The sequence below is a fragment of the Pristiophorus japonicus genome, unplaced genomic scaffold, assembly GCF_044704955.1.
Source record: "Pristiophorus japonicus isolate sPriJap1 unplaced genomic scaffold, sPriJap1.hap1 HAP1_SCAFFOLD_29, whole genome shotgun sequence".
NCBI lineage: Eukaryota > Metazoa > Chordata > Chondrichthyes > Pristiophoridae > Pristiophorus > Pristiophorus japonicus.
This window is the reverse complement of record NW_027252668.1, coordinates 7,088,603-7,109,521: the sequence shown is the minus strand read 5'-3', so window position 1 is coordinate 7,109,521 and position 20,919 is coordinate 7,088,603. Positions and strand designations below refer to the sequence as shown.

The following is a 20,919-nucleotide window of genomic DNA, read 5'->3' as shown; positions in this document are numbered from 1 at the left end:
TGGGGCAGAGAATTCCACAGATTTACAACTCTCAGAGAAGAAATTCCTCATTTTAGTTTTAAATGGACGTCCGCTTATTGTAAGACTATGTCCCCTAGTTTTAGTTTCCCCTATGAGTGGAAATATCCTCTCTGCATCCACCTTGTCGAGCCCCCTCATTATCTTATATTTCGATAAAATCACCTCTCATTCTTCTGAACTCCAATGTGTTTAGGCCCAATCTACTCAACCTGTCTTTATAAGTCAATCCCCTCATCTCCGGAATCAACCGAGTGAACCTTCTCTGAACAGCCTCCAATGCAAGTGTATCCTTCCTTAAATACGGAGACCAAAATACAGAGTCCATTACAGGCAAAATGCCAAGCAAACCAGCAGCACACTGGTACCTTAACAGTGTCTCATTGGCCTACAGGCTTTTCTTAAATAGATTTGCTGAGTGGATATAAACTTAAACCAGGTTTGCAGGCGTGATGCTCTCTTCACATATTGAGGGTAGAAGAGATGCTGTGGGGTATATGCTAAGTCCAGTAGCTGAAAGTGATTAACAGACTGGGTTTTGTGTTTAGTGATCCCAGGCGTGTTACCAATACCAGCAAAATCGAAGCCCATGGAATAACAGGGACAGTGGCAGCATGGATGTGAAAGTGGCTAAGTGACACACACAGAGTAGTGGTGAACGGTTGTTTTTCAGACTGGAGGAAGTGGTGTTCCCCAGGGGTCAGTACTGGGGCCACTGCTTTTTTTGATCTATATTAATGACTTAGACTTGGGTGTACAGGGCACAATTTCCAAATCTACAGCTCACACAAAACTTGGAAGTACAGTGAACAGTGAGGAGGATGGTGATAGACTTCAGAAAGACAGACAGGCTGGTGGAATGGGCAGACATGTGGCAGATGAAACTTAACGTAGAAAAGTTCAAAAGTGGTACATTTTGGTTGGAAGAAAGAGGAGAGGAAATATAAACTAAAGGGTACAATTGTAAAGGGGTGCGTGAACAGAGAGACCCAGGGGTATATGTGCACCAATCACTGAAGGTGGCAGCTCTGGTTGAGAAAGTGGTTACAAAGACTTACGGGATCCTAGGCTTCATGAATAGAGGTACAGAGCACAGAAGTGTGGATATTATGTTGAACCCGCATAAAACTCTGGTTCGGCCTCAACTGGAGTATTGTGTCCAATTCTGGTTCATCACCATCATCATAGGCAGTCCCTCGGAATCGAGGAAGACATACTTCCACTCTAAAAATGAGTCCTGAGGTGGCTGAACATTCCAATACGAGAGCCACAGTCCCAGTCACAGGTGGGACAGATAGTCGTTGAGGGAAGGGGTGGGTGGGACAGGTTTGCCACACGCTCTTTCTGATGCCTGCGGTCGATTTCTGCATGCTCTCGGCGATGAGACTCTAGGTGCTCAGCGCCCTCCCGGATGCTCTTCCTCCACTTAGGGCGGTCTTTAGCCAGGGACTCCCAGGTGTCAGTGGGAATGTTGCACTTTATCAGGGAGACTTTGAAGGTGTCCTTGTAACGTTTTCTCTGCCACACCTTTGGCTCGTTTGCTGTGAAGGAGTTCTGAGTAGAGCGCTTGCTTTGGGAGTCTCGTGTCTGGCATGCGAACAATGTGGCCCTGCCCAGCGGAGCTGATCAAATGTGGTCAGTGCTTCGATGCTGGGGATGTTGGCCTGGTCGACGACATGAACGTTGGTGTGTCTGTCTTCCCAGGGAATTTGTAGGATCTTGCGGAAACCTCGTTGGTGTTATTTCTCCAGCAACTTGAGGTGTCTACTGTACATGGTCTATGTGTCTGAGCCGTACAGGAGGGTGGTTATTACTACAGCCCTGTAGACCATGAGCTTCGTGGTAGATTTGAGGGCGTGGTCTTCAAACACTCTTTTCCTCAAGCGGCTGAAGGCTGCACTGGAGGCAGTGTTGAATCTTGTCGTCAATGTCTGCTCTTGTTGATAAAGGTTCCCGAGGTATGGGAAATGGTCCACATTGTCCAGGGATGCACCATGGATCTTGATGACTGTGGGGGGTGCTGTGCGGCGAGGACAGGCTGGTGGAGGACCTTTGTCTTACGGATGTTAAGTGTAAGGCCCATGCTTTGGTATGCCTCAGTGAATACATCGACTATGACTTGGAATTCAGCCTCTGTATGTGCGCAGACGCAGGTATCATCTGCGTACGGTAGCTCAACGACAGAGATTGGGGTGGTGTTGGACCTGGCCTGGAGATGACGAAGGTTGAACAGGTTCCCACCGGTTCTGTAGTTTAATTCCATTCCAGCGGGGAGCTTGTTGACTGAGCTGGAGCAATTCTAGCTTCCGCATTTTAGTAAGTATATGAAGGCCTTTTGAGAGCATGCAGAAAAGATTAGCAAGAATGATTCTCGGGATGAGGGACTTCAGTTACGTGGATAGTCTGGAGAAGTTGGGGTTGTTCTCAGAACAGAGAAGATTGAAAGGAGATTTGACAGAGGCTCTCCAAATCGTGAGGGGTCTAGACATAGTAGAGTGGGATTAGTTGAAGATCTTCCAGATAGCGGCATCAGCTCGACGGGCCAAATGGCCTCCTTCCATGTTATAACCCATCTCTGATTCTAAGATGATGAAAAGCCTATTGCCCAGGATGTTCCATCTCCCGGGCACTGGGACGCAGTTGGGAACAGAGATTCGGAAGCCCCGCCCACTTTCGGTTCCTGAAGCAAGGTGGCCGCGCATAGGCCCTGATCCCGCCCTATGCAAGATGGCGGCCCGTGACTTAGCTTATTCGGGCCTGTCACCACGGGGCCTGTGGGCTCGAATTCTGGGCCTGAGATTTATTCTGTATCTAATGAGTGCTGTACCTGCTCTGGTAGCGTTCAATGGGACAGTGTAGAGGAAACGTTTTAATACATAAGAAAAATGACGGACATGTAAAGACCATCAGATCCATCAAGCCTGTACCACACAATTGCGATATATCACAGCGTATACACTCCACTCCACCCGAATCCATGTGATATCCTGGGAGAGGCAAAAATACAGATTAAAAAAAAAAACTTGGACAATTTGGGAAAATAAAATCTGGGAAATTCCTCTCCGACCCATCTAACTGATCGAAACTAGTCCAGGAGATCACTCTGGCCATTAAACTCCCTGCAGTACCGACCTTCTGTAAGTGTTAATCTCCGCCGCAGCCAGAAACAAATCCAGCTTTTACTTGAAGGAATTCAGTGAGTCTGCATCCACCACATGAGAGAGCAGCTTGTTCCAGAGGTCTCCTGTTCTCTGGGAAAAGAACCACCTCCTGATGTCTAACCTAGATCTAGCCTTGTTCAACTGAAATGTGTGTCCCCTGGTCCTGCCTAATCTACTTAATTGAAATAAACGGTCAGCTGGAACACTCTCTTTCACCTTCATTATCTTATAAACCTTAATCATATCGCCCTAAGTCTACACTGCTCTAAGGTAAAGAGTCCCAACTCTTTTAACCTGTCTTGGTAACTAAGATGCTTCAGACTTGGAATTAGTCTAGTGGCCCTTTCCAGAACCTCTATCACCCACAATGTGAGGAGACCAAAACTGGACACAGTATTCCAAGTGCGGCCTGACTAAGGTTGTGTACTCGGACAAAACAGTATGCATCGTCTTATACTCAATTGTCCTATGGATACACCCCAACACCCTATTTGCTCTAACTGTCGCTGCACCGCATTGCTCGTGTACCTTTAAGGATGTATTCACTAGAATGCCTAAATCTCTATCTATCTACACCATCTTTAATGTCTTTCCCTGGCGGGTGTATGAATATTGAGCATTTGCCCTGCTCACATGTATAACACTGAACTTATCTAAGTTATACATCATTTTCCAGTCATGAGGCCAGTGTCCCAACACTTCAAGATCTGCCTGAATCAGACGAGCCTCTTCTATAGTTCGAGCACTTGCACAGATCTTGGTATAATTTCCAAATTTGCAAATTGTGCCCCCAACCCCACAATCCAGATCATTAATAAAAATAGTAAAAAGCAACAGTCCCAACACTGATCCCTGTGGGACACCACTGGTGACCGGTCTCCAAACAGACCCAAAACCATCTATAACTGCTCTTTACCTACATCCTGCCAGCCAGTTATGTATCCAGCTCAATATATTTCACTAATACCAGAGGCTCCGATCTTATAGAGAAGCCTCTTGTGCGGTACCTTGTCAAAAGGGTTTTGGAAATCTAAGTAGACAATGTCGACTGGGCTTCCCTCATCCACCAACTTTGTAACTTCAAAAAATATAATTAGAGTGGTGAGACATGAACTCTTTATTATGGGGTGTGGTGTCCCTAACATGTCCCTCCCTATCCAAGTATTCATATATTGTATCCCTTATGATTCTTTCAAGTATCTTACCTATTACTGATGTTAAACTGATGGGCTTCTGGTTACCCGGGTCTGCCTTGTCACATTTTTATTAAAATGGGGACTTCATTAGCCTCCTTCCAATCTGTAGGAACTATTTCAGAGTGAGCTATTAAACATACATGGCAGGGGCTCGCACAACACAAGTCCCATCTCCCAGAGGACCCTCACACAGCACCTGTCCCATCTCCCGGAGGACCCTCACACAGCACATGTTCCATCTCCCGGAGGTGCTCACACAGCACATGTCCCATCTCCTGGAGGACCCTCACACAGCACATGTCCCATTTCCCGGAGGACCCTCACACAGCACATGTCCCATCTCCCGGAGGACCCTCACACAGCACATGTCCCATCTCCCGGAGGACTCTCACACAGAACCTGTCCCATCTCCCGGAGGACCCTCACACAGCACATGTCCCATCTCCTGGAGGGGCTCACACAGCACATGTCCCACCTCCCGGAGGACCCTCACACAGCACATGTCCCATCTCCCGGAGGGGCTCACACAGCACATGTTCCATCTCTCGGAGGACCCTCACACAGCACATTTCCCATCTCCCGGAGGGGCTCACACAGCACATGTTCCATCTCTCGGAGGACCCTCACACAGCACATGTCCCATCTCTGGGAGGACCCTCACACAGCACCTGTCCCATCTCCCGGAGGGGCTCACACACCACATTTCCCATCTCCCGGAGGAACCTCACACAGCACATGTCCCATCTCCCGGAGGACCCTCACACAGCACATGTCCCATCTCCCGGAGGACCCTCACACAGCACATGTCCCATCACCCGGAGGGGCTCACACAGCACATGTCCCATGTCCCGGAGGAACCTCACACAGCACATGTCCCATCTCCCGGAGGACCCTCACACAGCACATGTCCCATCTCCCGGAGGGGCTCACACAGCACATTTCCCATCTCCTGGAGTGGCTCACACAGCACATGTCCCATCTCCCGGAGGACCCTCACACAGCACATGTCCCATCTCCCGGAGGATCCTCACACAGCACATGTCCCATCTCCCGGAGGACCCTCACACAGCACATGTCCCATCTCCCGGAGGACCCTCACACAGCACATGTCCCATCTCCCGGAGGACCCTCACACAGCACATGTCCCATCTCCCGGAGGACCCTCACACAGCACATGTCCCATCTCCCGGAGGACCCTCACACAGCACATGTCCCATCTCCCGGAGGACCCTCACACAGCACATGTCCCATCTCCCGGAGGACCCTCACACAGCACATGTCCCATCTCCCGGAGGGACTCACACAGCACATTTTCCATCTCTCGGAGGACCCTCACACAGCACATTTCCCATCTCCCGGAGGGGCTCACACAGCACATGTCCCATCTCCTGGAGGACCCTCACACAGCACATGTCCCATCTCCGGGAGGACCCTCACACAGCACCTGTCCCATCTCCCGGAGGGGCTCACACACCACATTTCCCATCTCCCGGAGTGCCTCACACAGCACATGTCCCATCTCCCGGAGGACCCTCACACAGCACCTGTCCCATCTCCCGGAGGATCCTCACACAGCACCTGTCCCATCTCCCGGAGGATCCTCACACAGCACATGTCCCATCTCCCGGAGGGGCTCACACAGCACATGTCCCATCTCCCGGAGGACCCTCACACAGCACATGTCCCATCTCCCGGAGGACCCTCACACAGCACATGTCCCATCTCCCGGAGGACCCTCACACAGCACATGTCCCATCTCCCGGAGGACCCTCACACAGCACATGTCCCATCTCCTGGAGGACCCTCACACAGCACATGTCCCATCTCCCGGAGGGGCTCACACAGCACATGTCCCATCTCCCGGAGGATCCTCACACAGCACCTGTCCCATCTCCCGGAGGATCCTCACACAGCACATGTCCCATCTCCCGGAGGATCCTCACACAGCACATGTCCCATCTCCCGGAGGATCCTCACACAGCACATGTCCCATCTCCCGGAGGACCCTCACACAGCACATGTTCCATCTCCCTGAGGACCCTCACATAGCACATGTCCCATCTCCCGGAGGACCCTCACACAGCACATGTCCCATCTCCCGGAGGACCCTCACACAGCACATGTCCCATCTCCTGGAGGACCCTCACACAGCACATGTCCCATCTCCCGGAGGGGCTCACACAGCACATGTCCTATCTCCCGGAGGACCCTCACACAGCACATGTCCCATCTCCCGGAGGGGCTCACACAGCATATGTCCCATCTCTCGGAGGACCCTCACACAGCACATTTCCCATCTCCCGGAGGGGCTCACACAGCACATGTCCCTTCTCTCGGAGGACCCTCGGGTGGATAGCCTCCGGCCCGGCTGCTCTATCTCTTTTTAAGTTCTGAATGTTTTCTAAAACAATATGTTTATCTATGTTAATGTTACTGATAAAACTAGTATCAGTAAATTCTAATATTTGAGCATGATGTTAAAGGGTGAAGACTGATACAAAGTACTCACTAATATTCCCGCCATACTCAGTGAGTCCTGTGTAACCTGTCCTTGAACACCCTTCAGTGGCCCAACACAGACTTTGATAGTTGTCGGACTCTCCACATAACTGAAAGAATTCTGCCCATGACGGCCAGTTGTCTACAATCCTTTTATTCCCAGAGACTTTTTGCTGATCGGATATCAGCCTTCGTTTTCTTTAGTTGTTCCTTGTATTCACCCTATTTATTTGAGGGTTAAATTGATTTAATTTATGGAACATTTCTGTTTACATCTTTGTACAGAGCCAGTCGGCCACCTTGGCATTTTGCTTACCACATTTCCTTCTCTTGATTTTGGCGACGTTTGTTTACAACCTTTTTTAATCTTGTTCTTAAAAATGTTCTATTTATATCCAACATCGGTCACCTCATCACCACCGAGGAGGGTTGACCAATTTACCTGTTGCAAGTCCTCTGCCAGTTTGGAGAAGTTTGCCCTGAAATGCGGTCCGTGTCGCAGGTTCTCAGTCCCTTTGGTTCTCCCGGCCAATCGGGACGGTATAATGTGCTCAGTGTTGCCCAGATGTTCCCCACACGGAGGCATCTGATCCCAGGTCAGGCTCACTACTAAACATCAGATCCAATCTCTGCTTTTCCCCAGTTACTGCATCAACATGTTGTGTCAGGAAACAGTGCTGTGTATTGTCACTCAATCTTCCAGCAGCAGGTAAAGGCCCCTGGCCCTGAATGTCAGGCCAATGACAATGATCTTCCCTCAGCTCCATTCTCTCTCTCTCTCCCCCCACACACACACTGCCTGAGCTCTCAGGCTGACTATTCCCAGCACCTTCTCTCTTTATTCTCTCCCATTGCTGGGCTCAGGGGCTGTGTGGGCGGGGCCCTGACCTCACACACGGTGGGCGGGGACCATGTCCCGCGCGCTGTGTGGGCGGGGCCCTGACCTCACACACGGTGGGCGGGGCCCTGACCTCACACGCGGTGGGCGGGGACCATGTCCCGCGCGCTGCCGGGCTCGCGGCGCGACCGTTCAACCGCCGCACGGTTCAAATCAGGAGCCACCTGACCCCCGCGCGCGCTGGGCGGGGTTCTGTGGCGGAGCGGCACGGCGATTGGTGCAAGGGGCTGTCACTCTCCTGTGCGCAGCCAATCGGACGGGAGGACTCGGCCCGGGTTTTTCCATTTACGCAGCGATCGCGCCGTGCGCATGCTCGGTGCGGCTCCGCCCACCCCGAGTTCCCGGATGCAGCGCGGTTGGCTGCCAACAGCGGTTGGACAACGTGGGTAAAGCGGGGCAGAGTGCTCGGCGGGGGGGCTCAGTGACCGGGTTAATGGCCGAGCGCTTCTCCTCTCTCTCGGGGGTCTCTCGCTCACCAACACGGCGACACTTCCCGGTGTGAGGCCCCGCACTGAGCCCCAGCCCCGGTGTGTGTGAGTGACGGGCAGGCACAGGATGGTTGCCCGGGTTACAGGGGCGGGGCCGGTGTGTGAGTGACGGGCAGGCACAGGATGGTTGCCCGGGTTACAGGGGCGGGGCCGGTGTGTGAGTGACGGGCAGGCACAGGATGGTTGCCCAGGTTACAGGGGCGGGGATGTGACCTCACACACGGTGGGCGGTCCCTCTCCAGATGTGGCGGATACTGAGACAGGAATTGAGAGCGAGTTGGATCTTCATTGTTGTCTCTCCGGACACAGAGAGAGCCCCAGACAGTGGGAGGGAGAAAGCCCTTGTTAATCAGTATCATTAAAGCTGGCCAATGCTCCAGGGAAGTTGTTGAGTTGTCTCCCCTCTTTTATAGGGGGCACTTGGAAAAAACATGATTTTAGTGCCCAAAAAACCCCCCAAAAATATACAAAAAACCCCCCAAAAATATACAAAAACCCCCCCAAAAAAACACAAAAAAAGGGCCTTGAAAATGTTTGGTGTGTACCCCAGATCGGGGGGCACGATTTAATGTTTAGTTTCCTCCCAAAATGAGTTGTTGAGTTGTCTGAGCTGAATATATTGTCTGTCAGCTCTCTCTCTGCCTGAGGTGTCACTGAGGGAAAGCAAAACACGAGGGAAAGACAGGCAGGTGGAGGCTGGGCGGGTGTGTCCTTGATGGGCTTTAGCCAGGAATATAAAGGAATGGGCAGTGATTACAGAGAGTGGAGAAAGTCCCCAATATGTGAGCTATTCCTGGAAAATGCACGGCCGGTATATGAGGAGTCTCTTAACTGCGCACTATGGAATTATTTTTATTTCAATGTTTTGTTTCGACCAATAACTACAGGGTAGGTTAACGTCGCACTCTACTTCACACCGTCAATATTGTTCTCATTTTCTCCCCTGCCATAATTAGATATTCCAGTGAATGAAGTAAACAGGGATTGTAGACTCAGGAACAGCGGCAGGTGGACCAGCCCAGGATTGTGAGAACACCAAACAGAGAGAACTTTTCCGATTCACAGAGGTTCCATGGATCGACAGGGGAGAAAGGTCAGAGAGATTCCTATTGATTCCTTTCCATGCTGGTCCTGGGGATGGACTGGGAAGAAAGGTCAGACAGAGTCCCATTGACTCAGATACACACTGGTCCTACATAAGAACATAAGAATTAGGAATAGGAGTAGGCCATCTAGCCCCTCGAGCCTGCTCCGCCATTTAAAAAGATCATGGCTGATCTAGCCGTGGACTCAGCTCCACTTACCCGCCCGCTCCCCATAACCCTTAATTACCTTATTGGTTAAAAAATCTATCTATCCGTGATTTGAATACATTCAATGAGCTAGCCTCAACTGCTTCCTTGGGCAGAGAATTCCACAGATTGACAACCCTCTGGGAGAAGAAATTCCCTCTCAACTCGGTTTTAAATTGGCTCCCCCGTATTTTGAGACTGTGTCCCCGAGTTCTAGTCTCCCCGACCAGTGGGAACAACCTCTCTGCCTCTATCCTGTCTATCCCTTTCATTATTTTAAATGTTTCTATAAGATCACCCCTCATCCTTCTGAACTCCAACGAGTAAAGACCCAGTCTACTTAATCTATCATCATAAGGTAACCCCCTCATCTCCGGAATCAGCCAAGTGAATCGTCTCTGTACCCCCTCCAAGGCTAGAATATCCTTCCTTAAGTAAGGTGACTCCAGTACTCCAGGTGCGGCCTCACCAATACCCTATACAGTTGCAGCAGGACCTCCCTGCTTTTGTACTTCATCCCTCTCGCAATGAAGGCCAACATTCCATTCGCCTTCCTGACTACCTGCTGCACCTGCAAACTAACTTTTTGGGATTCATGCACAAGGACCTCCAGGTCCCTCTGCACCGCAGCATGCTGTAATTTCTCCCCATTCAAATAATATTCCCTTTTACTGTTTTTTTTTCCAAGGTGGATGATCTCACATTTTCCGACATTGTATTCCATCTGCCAAACCTTAGCCCATTCGTTTAACCTATCTGAATCTCTTTGCAGCCTCTCTGTGTCCTCTACACAACCCGCTTTCCCACTAATCTTTGTGTCATCTGCAAATTTTGTTACACTGCACTCTGTCCCCTCTTTCAAGTCATCTATGTATATTGTAAACAGTTGTGGTCCCAGCACCGATCCCTGTGGCACACCACTAACCACCGATTTCCAACCCGAAAAGGACCCATTTATCCCGACTCTCTGCTTTCTGTTAGCCAGCCAATTTTCGATCCATGCTAATACATTTCCTCTGACTCCGCGTACCTTTATCCTCTGCAGTAACCTTTTGTGTGGCACCTTATCGAATGCCTTTTGGAAATCTAAATACATCGGTACACCTCTATCCACCATGCTCGTTATATCCTCAAAGAATTCCAGTAAATTAGTTAAACATGATTTCCCCTTCATGAATCCATGTTGGGTCTGCTTGATTGCACTATTCCTATCTAGATGTCCTGCTATTTCTTCCTTAATGATAGCTTGAAACATTTTCTCCACTACAGATGTTAAACTAACCGGCCTTTAGTTACCTGCCTTTTGTCTGCCCCCTTTTTTAAACAGAGGTGTTACATTATCTGCTTTCCAATCCGCTGGTACCTCCCCAGAGTCCAGAGAATTTTGGTAGATTATAACGAATGCATCTGCTATAACTTCTGCCATCTCTTTTAATATCCTGGGATGCATTTCATCAGGACCAGCGGACTTGTCTACCTTGAGTCCCATTAGCCTGTCCAGCACTACCTCCCTAGTGATGGTGATTGTCTCAAGGTCCTCCCTTCCCACATTCCCGTGACCTGCAATTTTTGGCATGGTTTTTGTGTCTTCCACTGTGAAGACCGAAGCAAAATAATTGTTTAAGGTCTCAGTCATTTCCACATTTCCCATTATTAAATCCCCCTTCTCATCTTCTACGGGACCAACATTTACTTTAGTCACTCTTTTCCGTTTTATACACCGGTAAAAGCTTTTACTATCTGTTTTTATGTTTTGCGCAAGTTTACTTTCGTAATCTATCTTTCCTTTCTTTATTGCTTTCTTAGTCATTCTTTGCTGTCGTTTAAAATTTTCCCAATCTTCTAGTTTCCCACTAACCTTGGCCACCTTATACGCATTGGTTTTTAATTTGATACTCTCCTTTATTTCCTTGGTTATCCACAGCTGGTTATCCCTTCTCTTACCGCCCTTCTTTTTCACTGTAATATATTTTTGTTGAGCACGATGAAAGAGCTCCTTAAAAGTCCTCCACTGTTCCTCAATTGTGCCACCGTTTAGTCTGTGTTCCCAGTCTACTTTCGCCAACTCTGCCCTCATCCCACTGTAGTCCCCTTTGTTTACACATGGTACGCTCGTTTGAGGCACTACTTCCTCAGCCTCATTACAAATTCAACCATACTGCGATCACTCATTCCGAGAGGATCTTTTACTAGGAGATCGTTCATTATTCCTGTCTCATTGCACAGGACCAGATCTAAGATAGCTTGCTCCCTTGTAGGTTCTGTAACATACTGTTCTCAGAAACAATCTCGTATGCATTCTATGAATTCCTCCTCCAGGCTACCCCGTGCGATTTGATTTGACCAATCGATATGTAGGCTAAAATCCCCCATGATGACTGCCATTCCTTTTTCACATGCCTCTATTATTCCCTTGATTATTGTCCGCCCCACCATGAAGTTATTATTTGGGGGCCTATAAACTACGCCCACCAGTGACTTTTTCCCCTTACTATCTTTAATCTCCACCCACAATGATTCAACATTTTGTTCATTAGAGCCAATATCATCTCTCACAACTGCCCTGATATCATCCTTTATTAACAGAGCTATCCCACCTCCTTTCCCTTCTTGTCTTATCGTTCCGAATTGTTAGATACCCCTGTATGTTTAATTCCCAGTCTTGGCCACCCTGCAACCACGTTTCTGTAATGGTCACCAAATCATGATTTGTGCCGTCAACTCAATTACTTTATTTTGAATGCTGCGTGCGTTTAGGTAGAGTTTTTAAAACTGGGGAAATAACTGGAGAAAGGTCAGAGAGCGAGTCCCATTGACTCTGATACACACTGGTCTGGGGAGAAAGGTCAGAGAGCGAGTCCCATTGACTCTGATACACACTGGTCTGGGGAGAAAGGTCAGAGAGCGAGTCCCTTTGACAGATACACACTGCTCCTGGGGGACTGAAGAGTAATTTCAGAGAGGGTCCAAATCTACATCAGTTCATCAATATTTATCTCATTTTCTGAATCTCATAATTAAATAAATGATGGAGTGATAAAGGTCTACAGCTGGAAGTGAACCGGGGTTGCAGACTGAGGAACAACAGCATCTCTTGCTGAAATCCTTATTCATGCCTTTGTTACCTCTGGACTTGACTGATCCAATGTTCAACTGGCCGGCCTCCCTTCTTACACCCTCTGTAAACTTGCACTGTTAGCCTGCGCGAGGACACAGATGTTGGTCTGCCTGTCCTCCCAGGGGATTTGCCTGCCACATCCAGCTATATATTGTGTATGTGGATAGATATGATATTCATAAAATGCCATAATTTAATATCACAACTCAACAAATCAAAAATATTAAACAAAATCTGTGACTAAAAATAACACAATACCACTAGATTGTGTAAAACCGAGAGAAGGATCATTTAATCCATCAATGGTAACCCACTCCACATTTCCCTGCAGAATATTCCCTACCTCAGGAATAAGGCTGCTTTGGGCCTGCACTGTGTGAGTAAATTTCACCAATGGGCGCTCCCAGTGCGGAGTCTCGGCCAACGGGAGCCCAACTGGGTTGTGGAGATCAGCGGGACTCACTGGATTTCACTGGGCAGCTGTCTGTGTCACACCTCATGTGGATAGTTGGTCGTAACACTCGGGAAATGCTCGCTCCCAGATCTAACCGCTGTTGTACTGATGGGGGAGGAGGGACTGATATCATGTTTAACAAGGCAACGTTCTCCTTCTCAGTTTAATATTCCCCTCTAAAACTCCTATTAATATACTTATTACACAGCATCAGAATCTGGGAACGCCTGTCACCACGATGGCTGAAGGTCCAAACAGGGGAAAAGATCCAACATCGTCAACAAGAATGAGAATGGACACAGGTAAGTTCACATCAATGACTCCCAACGCAGGTACAGAGTAAAGCTCCCCCTACACTGTACCCATCAATCACTCCCAGGGCACGTACAGCATGGGTTAAATACAGAGTAAAGTTCCCTCTACACTGTCCAATCAAACACACCCAGGGCAGGTACAGCACGGGTTAGATATAGAGTAAAGCTCACTCGATATTGTGCCACCAAACAACTCCAGGGCAGGTACAGCATAGGTTAGATGCAGAGTATCACTGTCCCATGAAAAACTCTCCAGTATGTTAGACCACGTGTTCGATACAGAGTTAAGCTCCTCTACGCTGTCCCATCAGGATCCCTCGAAGGAGATATTTCACAAATCTCAAGAAAAATATATTCCAGTGAGGAGGAAAAGGGTGTAAGGGAAAAGATAGGCATCTGTGGCTAACTAAAGAAATAGAGGACGGTATCCAATTAACAACAAGGGCATACAAAGTGGCCAAAACTACTGGGCGTACAGAAGACTGGGAAGCTTTTAAAAGCCAGCAAAGAACGACTAAAAATATGATTAAGAAAGAGAAGATAAACTATGAAAGTAAACTAGCACAAAATATAAAAACAGATAGCAAGAGTTTCTATTAAAACATAGAAACACAGAAAATAGGTGCAGGAGTAGACCATTCGGCCCTTCGAGCCTGCACCGCCATTCAATGAGTTCATGGCTGAACATGGAACTTCAGTACCCCATTCCTACTTTCTCGCCATGCCCCTTGATCCCCCTAGTAGTAAGGACTACATCTAACTCCTTTTTGAATATATTTAGTGAATTGGCCTCATCAACTTTCTGTGGTAGAGAATTCCACAGGCTCACCACTCTCTGGGTAAGAAGTTTCTCCTCATCTCGGTCCTAAATGGCTTACCCCTTATCCTTAGACTGTGACCCCTGGTTCTGGACTTCCCCAACATTGGGAACATTCTTCCTGCATCTAACCTGTCTAAACCCGTCAGAATTTTAAACGGTTCTATAGATCCCCTCTCATTCTTCTGAACTCCAGTGAATACAAGCCCAGTTGATCCAGTCTTTCTTGATATGTCAGTCCCGCCATCCCGGGAATCAGTCTGGTGAACCTTCGCGCACTCCCTCAATAGCAAGAATGTCCTTCCTCAAGTTAGGAGACCAAAACTGCACACAATACTCCAGGTGTGGCCTCACCAAGGCCCTGTACAATTCAAGTAACACCTCCTTTCCCCTGTACTCAAATCCCCTCGCTATGAAGGCCAACATGCCATTTGCTTTCTTAACCGCCTGCTGTACCTCCATGCCAACCTTAAATGACTGATCTACCATGACACCCTGGTCTCGTTGCACCTCCCCTTTTCCTAATCTGTCACCATTCAGATAATAGTCTATCTCTCTGTTTTTACCACCAAAGTGGATAACCTCACAGTTATCTACATTATTCTTCATCTGCCATGCATTTGCCCACTCACCTAACCTATCCAAGTCACTCTGCAGCCTCATAGCATCCTCCTCGCAGCTCACACTGCCAACCAACTTAGTGTCATCTGCAAATTTGGAGATGCTAGATTTAATCCCCTTGTCTAAATCATTAATGTACAATGTAAACAGCTGGGGCCCCAGCACAGAACCTTGCGGTACCCCACTAGTCACTGCCTGCCATTCTGAAAAGTACCCATTTACTCCTACTCTTTGCTTCCTGTCTGCCAACCAGTTCTCAATCCACGTCAGCACACTGCCCCAATCCTATGTGCTTTAACTTTGCACATTAATCTCTTGTGTGGGACCTTGTCGAAAGCCTTCTGAAAGTCCAAATACACCACATCAACTGGTTCTCCCTTGTCCACTCTCCTGGAAACATCCTCAAAAATTCCAGAAGATTTGTCAAGCATGATTTCCCTTTCACAAATCCATGCTGACTTGGACCTATCATGTCACCTCTTTCCAAATGCGCTGCTATGACATCCTTAATAATTGATTCCATCATTTTACCCACTACCGATGTCAGGCTGACCGGTCTATAATTCCCTGTTTTTTCTCTCCCTTTTTTTAAAAAGTGGGATTACATTGGCTACCCTCCACTCCATAGGAACTGATCCAGAATGTTGGAATATGGAATGTTGGAAAATGACTGTCAATGCATCCGCTATTTCCAAGGGCACCTCCTTAAGTACCCTGGGATGCAGACCATCAGGCCCTGGGGATTTATCGGCCTTCAATCCCATCAATTTCCCCAACACAATTTCCCGACTAATAAGGATTTTCCTCAGTTGCTCCTTCTTACTAGACCCTCTGACCCCTTTTATATCCGGAAGGTTGTTTGTGTCCTCCTTAGTGAATACCGAACCAAAGTCCTTGTTCAATTGGTCTGCCATTTCTTTGTTCCCTGTTATGACTTCCCCTGATTCTGACTGCAGGGGACCTACGTTTGTCTTTACTAACCTTTTTCTCTTTACGTATCTATAGAAGCTTTTGCAGTCCGTTTTAATGTTCCCTGCAAGCTTCCTCTCATACTCTATTTTCCTTGCCCTAATCAAACCCTTTGTCCTCCTCGGCTGAGTTCTAAATTTCTCCCAGTTCGCTGCTATTTCTGGCCAATTTGTATGCCACTTCCTTGGCTTTAATACTATCCCTGATTTCCCTTGATAGCCACGGTTGAGCCACCTTCCCTTTTTTATTTTTACGCCAGATAGGGATGTACAATTGTTGTAGTTCATCCATGTGGTCTCTAAATGTCTGCTATTGCCCATCCACTGTCAACTCCTTAAGTATCATTCGCCAATCTATCCTAGCCAATTCATGCCTCATACCTTCAAAGTTACCCTTCTTTAAGTTCTGGACCATGGTCTCTGAATTAACTTTCACTCTCCATCCTAATGTACAATTCCACCATATTATGGTCATTCTTCCCCAAGGGGCCTCGCACAATGAGATTGCTAATTAATCCTCTCTCATTACACAACACCCAGTCTAAGATGGCCTCCCCCCTAGTTGGTTCCTCGACATATTGGTCTAGAAAGCCATCCCTTATGTACTCCAGGAAATCCTCCTCCACCGTATTGCTTCCAGTTTGGTTAGCCCAATCTATATGCATATTGAAGTCACCCATGATAACTGCTGCACCTTTATTGCATACACGCCTAATTTCCTGTTTGATGCCCTCCCCAACATCACTACTACTGTTTGGAGGTCTGTACACAACTCCCTCTATTGTTTTCTGCCCTTTGGTATTCCGTGGCTCCACCCATACCGATTCCACATCATCCAAGCTAATGTCTTTCCTTACAATTGCATTAATTTCCTCTAACCAGCAACGCCACCCCGCCTCCTTTTCCTTTCTGTCTATCCTTTCTAAATGTTGAATACCCTTGGATGTTGAGTTCCCAGCCTTGGTCACCCTGGAGCTATGTCTCCGTGATGCCAATCACATCGTATCCGTTAACTGCTATCTGCACAATTAATTCGTCCACCTTATTTCGAATACTCCTCGCATTGAGGCACAGAGCCTTCAGGCTTGCCTTTTTAACACACTTTGAACCTTTAGAATTTTGCTGTAAAGTGACCCTTTTTGTTTTTTGCCTTGGGTTTCTCTGCCCTCCACTTTTACTCTTCTCCTTTCTGTCTTTTGCTTCTCTCTCCATTTTGTTTTCCTCTGTCTCCCTGCTTTGGTTCCCATCCCCCTGCCATATTAGTTTAACTCCTCCCCAACAGCACTAGCAAACACTTCCCCATAACATTGGTTCTGGTCCTGCCCAGATGCAGACCGTCCGGTTTGTACTGGTCCCACCTCCCCCAGAACAGGTTCCAATGCACCAGGAATTTGAATCCCTTCCTGCTGCACCACTGCTCAAGCCACGTATTCATCTGAGCTATCCTGCGATTCCTACTCTGACCAGCACATGGCACTGGTAGAAATCCTGAGATTATTACTTTTGAGGTCCTACTTTTTAATTTAACTCCTAGCTCCCTAAATTCGTCTCGTAGGACCTCATCCCGTTTTTTACCTATGTCGTTGGTACCTATATGCACCACGACAACTGGCTGTTCACCCTCCCTTTTCAGAATGTCCTGCACTCGCTCCGAGACATCCTTGACCCTTGCACCAGGGAGGCAACATACCATCTTGGTGTCTCGGTTGCGGCCGCAGAAACGCCTATCTATTCCCCTTACAATCGAATCCCCTCTCACTATTGCTCTTATTGGTATTTAAAAAGGAAAAGAGTGGCTAAAGTAAATGTTGGTCCCTTAGAGGATGAGACCTGGGAATTAGTAATGGGGAACATGGAGATGGCAGAAACTCTGAACAAATATTTTGTATCAGTCTTCACGGTAGAGGATACTAACAATATTCCAACAGTGGCTAGTCAAGGGGCTACAGGGGGGAGGAACTTAACACAATCACAATCACTGAGGAGGTGGTACTCAGTAAATAATGGAACTAAAAGCAGATAAATCCCCTGAAGCTGATGGCTTGCATCCTAGGGTCTTAAGAGAAGTAGCGGCAAAGATTGTGGATGCATTGGTTGTAATTTACCAAAATTCCTTGGATTCTGGGGAGGTCCCAGCAGATTGGAAAACTGCAAATGTAACTCCCCTATTTAAAAAAGAAGGCAGATAAAAAGCAGAAAACTATAGACCAGTTAGCCTAACATCTGTGCTTGGGAAAATGTTGGCATGAATTATTAAAGAAGCAGGAGCAGGGCATTTGAATAAGCAAAGTTCGGTCAGGCAGAGTCAGCATGGATTTATGAAGGAGAAGTCATGTTTGACAAATTTGCTGGAGTTCTTTGAGGATGTAACAAACGGGATGATAAAGGGGAACCAGTAGATGTGGTGTATTTGGACCCTCAGAAGGCATTTGACATAAAAGGTTACTGCAGAAGATAAAAGTTCACGGGGTTGGGAGTAATATATTAGCATGGATAGAGGATTGGCTAACTAACAGAAAATAGAGAGGCAGGATAAATGGTTCATTCTCTGGTTGGCAACCAGTAACTAGTGGGGTGCCACAGGGATCAGTACTGGGACCCCAACTATTTACAATCTATATTCACGACTTGGAAGAAGGGACTGAGTGTAACGCAGCCAGGTTAGCTGACTATACAAAAATGGGAGGAAAAGCAATGTGTGAGGAGGACACAAAAAATCTGCAAAAGGACATAGACAGAGGAAGTGTCTGGGCAAAAATTTGGCAGATGGAGTATAATGTTGGAAAGTGTGAGGTCATGCACTTTGGCAGAAAAAAATCAAAGAGCAAGTTATTATTTAAATAGAAAAAGATTGTAAAGTGCCTCAGTACAGTGGGACCTGGGGGTACTTGTGCATGAAACACAACAGGATAGTATGCAGGTTGAGCAAGTGATCATGAAGGCCGATGATATCTTGGCCTTTATTGCAAAGGGAATGGAGTATACAAGCAGGGAAGTCTTGCTACAGCTAGATAAGATATTGGTGAGGCCACACCTGGAATACTATGTGCAGTTTGGTTTCCATATTTACGAAAGGATACACTTACTTTGGAGGCAGTTCAGAGAAGGTTCACGAGGTTGATTCTGGGGATGAGGGGGTTGACTTATGAGGAAAGGTTGAGGAGGTTGGGCCTCTACTCATTGGAATTTAGAAGAATGAGAGGTGATCTTATCGAAATGTATAAGATTATAAGGGGGCTTGACAAGGTGGATGCAGAGAGGATGCTTCCACTGATGTGGGAGACTAGAACTGGCGGGCATGATCTTAGAATAAGGGGCCGCCCATTTAAAACAGAAATGAGGAGGAATTTCTTCTCTCGGAGGGTTGTAAATCTGTGGAATTTGCTGCTGCGGAGAGCTTTGGAAGCTGGGACATTGAAAAAAATTAAGACAGAAATATACAGTTTCTTGAGCGTTAAGCTGTTATGGGGAGCGGGCAGGGAAGTGGAGCTGAGTCCATGATCAGATCAGCCATGATTGTATTAAATGGCGGCGCAGGCTCGAGGGGCCGTATGGCTACTCCTGTTCCTATTTGTTATGTTCCTATGCACGCTGTCCCATCAAATACTCCCAGGGCAGGTACAGCACGGGTTAGATACAGAGTAATGCACCCTCTACAGTGTGCCATGAAACACTCCCAGGGCAGGTACAGGGGGTTAGATACAGAGTAAAGCTCCCTCTATACTGTCCCATCAAACACTCCCAGGGCAGGTACACGAGCGTGTTACCAATACCTTCCCTGGACCCCAAGGCTAGGAGAGGCGCCCTGGAAGGTATGGAGAGCTCGTACCTGTCCATGAGAGTAACCAACGATAAGAGAACTGAAATAATCAGGAGTAATGAGGTGTTAGTCGTGGTTCAGTGGTAGCACTCTGGTCTCTTGAGTCAGTAGGTTGTGGGTTCAATTCTACCCATAGAGCCTTGAGCATAAAATCTAGGCCGACATTCCAGTGCAGTACAGAGGGAGCGCTGCACTGTCAGATGCTGTCTTTCACATGAGACGTTGAACTGAGGCCCCACCTGACCTCCCAAGTGGGAGTAAAAGAATTCCATGACGTTATTCGAAGAGGAGATCTCCCCGGTGCTCTGGCAAACATTTATCCCTGAACCAACATCACTCGAACAGATTATCAAGTCATCATCACATGTGTGTGGGAGCCTGCTGTGTGCAAATTGGTTGCTGTATTTCCTCTATTACAGCAACGACTGAAAGTAAAAGGTGCTTCATTGTTTGTGAAGGGCTTTGCGACATCCTGAGATTATGAAAGGCACTTTATAAATACAAGTCTTCCTTTCACAAAAGAGATAAGGCTCAAAAATGGAACAGTCGGTAACAGGACATCAATTATTCTTCTCTTGGTGACATCAAGCAATCGACTCACTATGTATGAAACAAAGCTGATTTATTTGTCAGCTGTTTGACAGAGGGTGCAGGAACGATTGATAAGAATGCTTCCAGGGATGAGGGACTTCAGTTACGTGGATAGACTGGAGAAGCTGGGATTGTTCTCCTTAGAGCAGAGAAGGATGTAAGATTTGATAGAGGTGTTCAAAATCATGAGGGGTCGAGACAGAGTAGATAGAGAGAAACTGTTCCCATTGGTGGTAGGTTCGAGAACCAGAGGACACATTTTCAAGGTGATTGGCTAAGGAACCAAAGACGACATGAGGAAAATTGTTTTTACGCAGTCAGTGATTCGGATCTGAAATGCATTGCCTGAAATGGTGGTGGAGGCAGATTCAATCATGGCGTTCAAAAAGAATTGGATAAGTAGCCGAAGGAAAAAAAAATTGCAGTGCGACGGGGAAGAGGCGGGGGAGTGGGACGAGCTGAGGTGCTCTTGCAGAGAGCTGGCACAGGTTCGATGGGCCGAAAGGCCTCCTTCTGTGCCGTAACCATTCTATAATTCTATGATATCCAGAAAATTAAACTCCAGCCGAGTTATAGGGGTTATTAACGTAAGCAGTAACAAACCCCAACTGTCAGAGTGAACATGGTTCAGTCCTGGATGTGATTAACAGCAGAATCCAACCCC

At 47.5% G+C, this 20,919-nt stretch overlaps 1 protein-coding gene across 1 annotated transcript in view; it reads left to right on the top strand.

The window, feature by feature from the left end:
* LOC139248262 (zinc finger protein 551-like) overlaps nucleotides 1–20,919 on the top strand; it is a 362,606-nt gene that overhangs the window by 11,607 nt on the left and 330,080 nt on the right. The gene's annotated exons all lie outside the window — the stretch shown is intronic.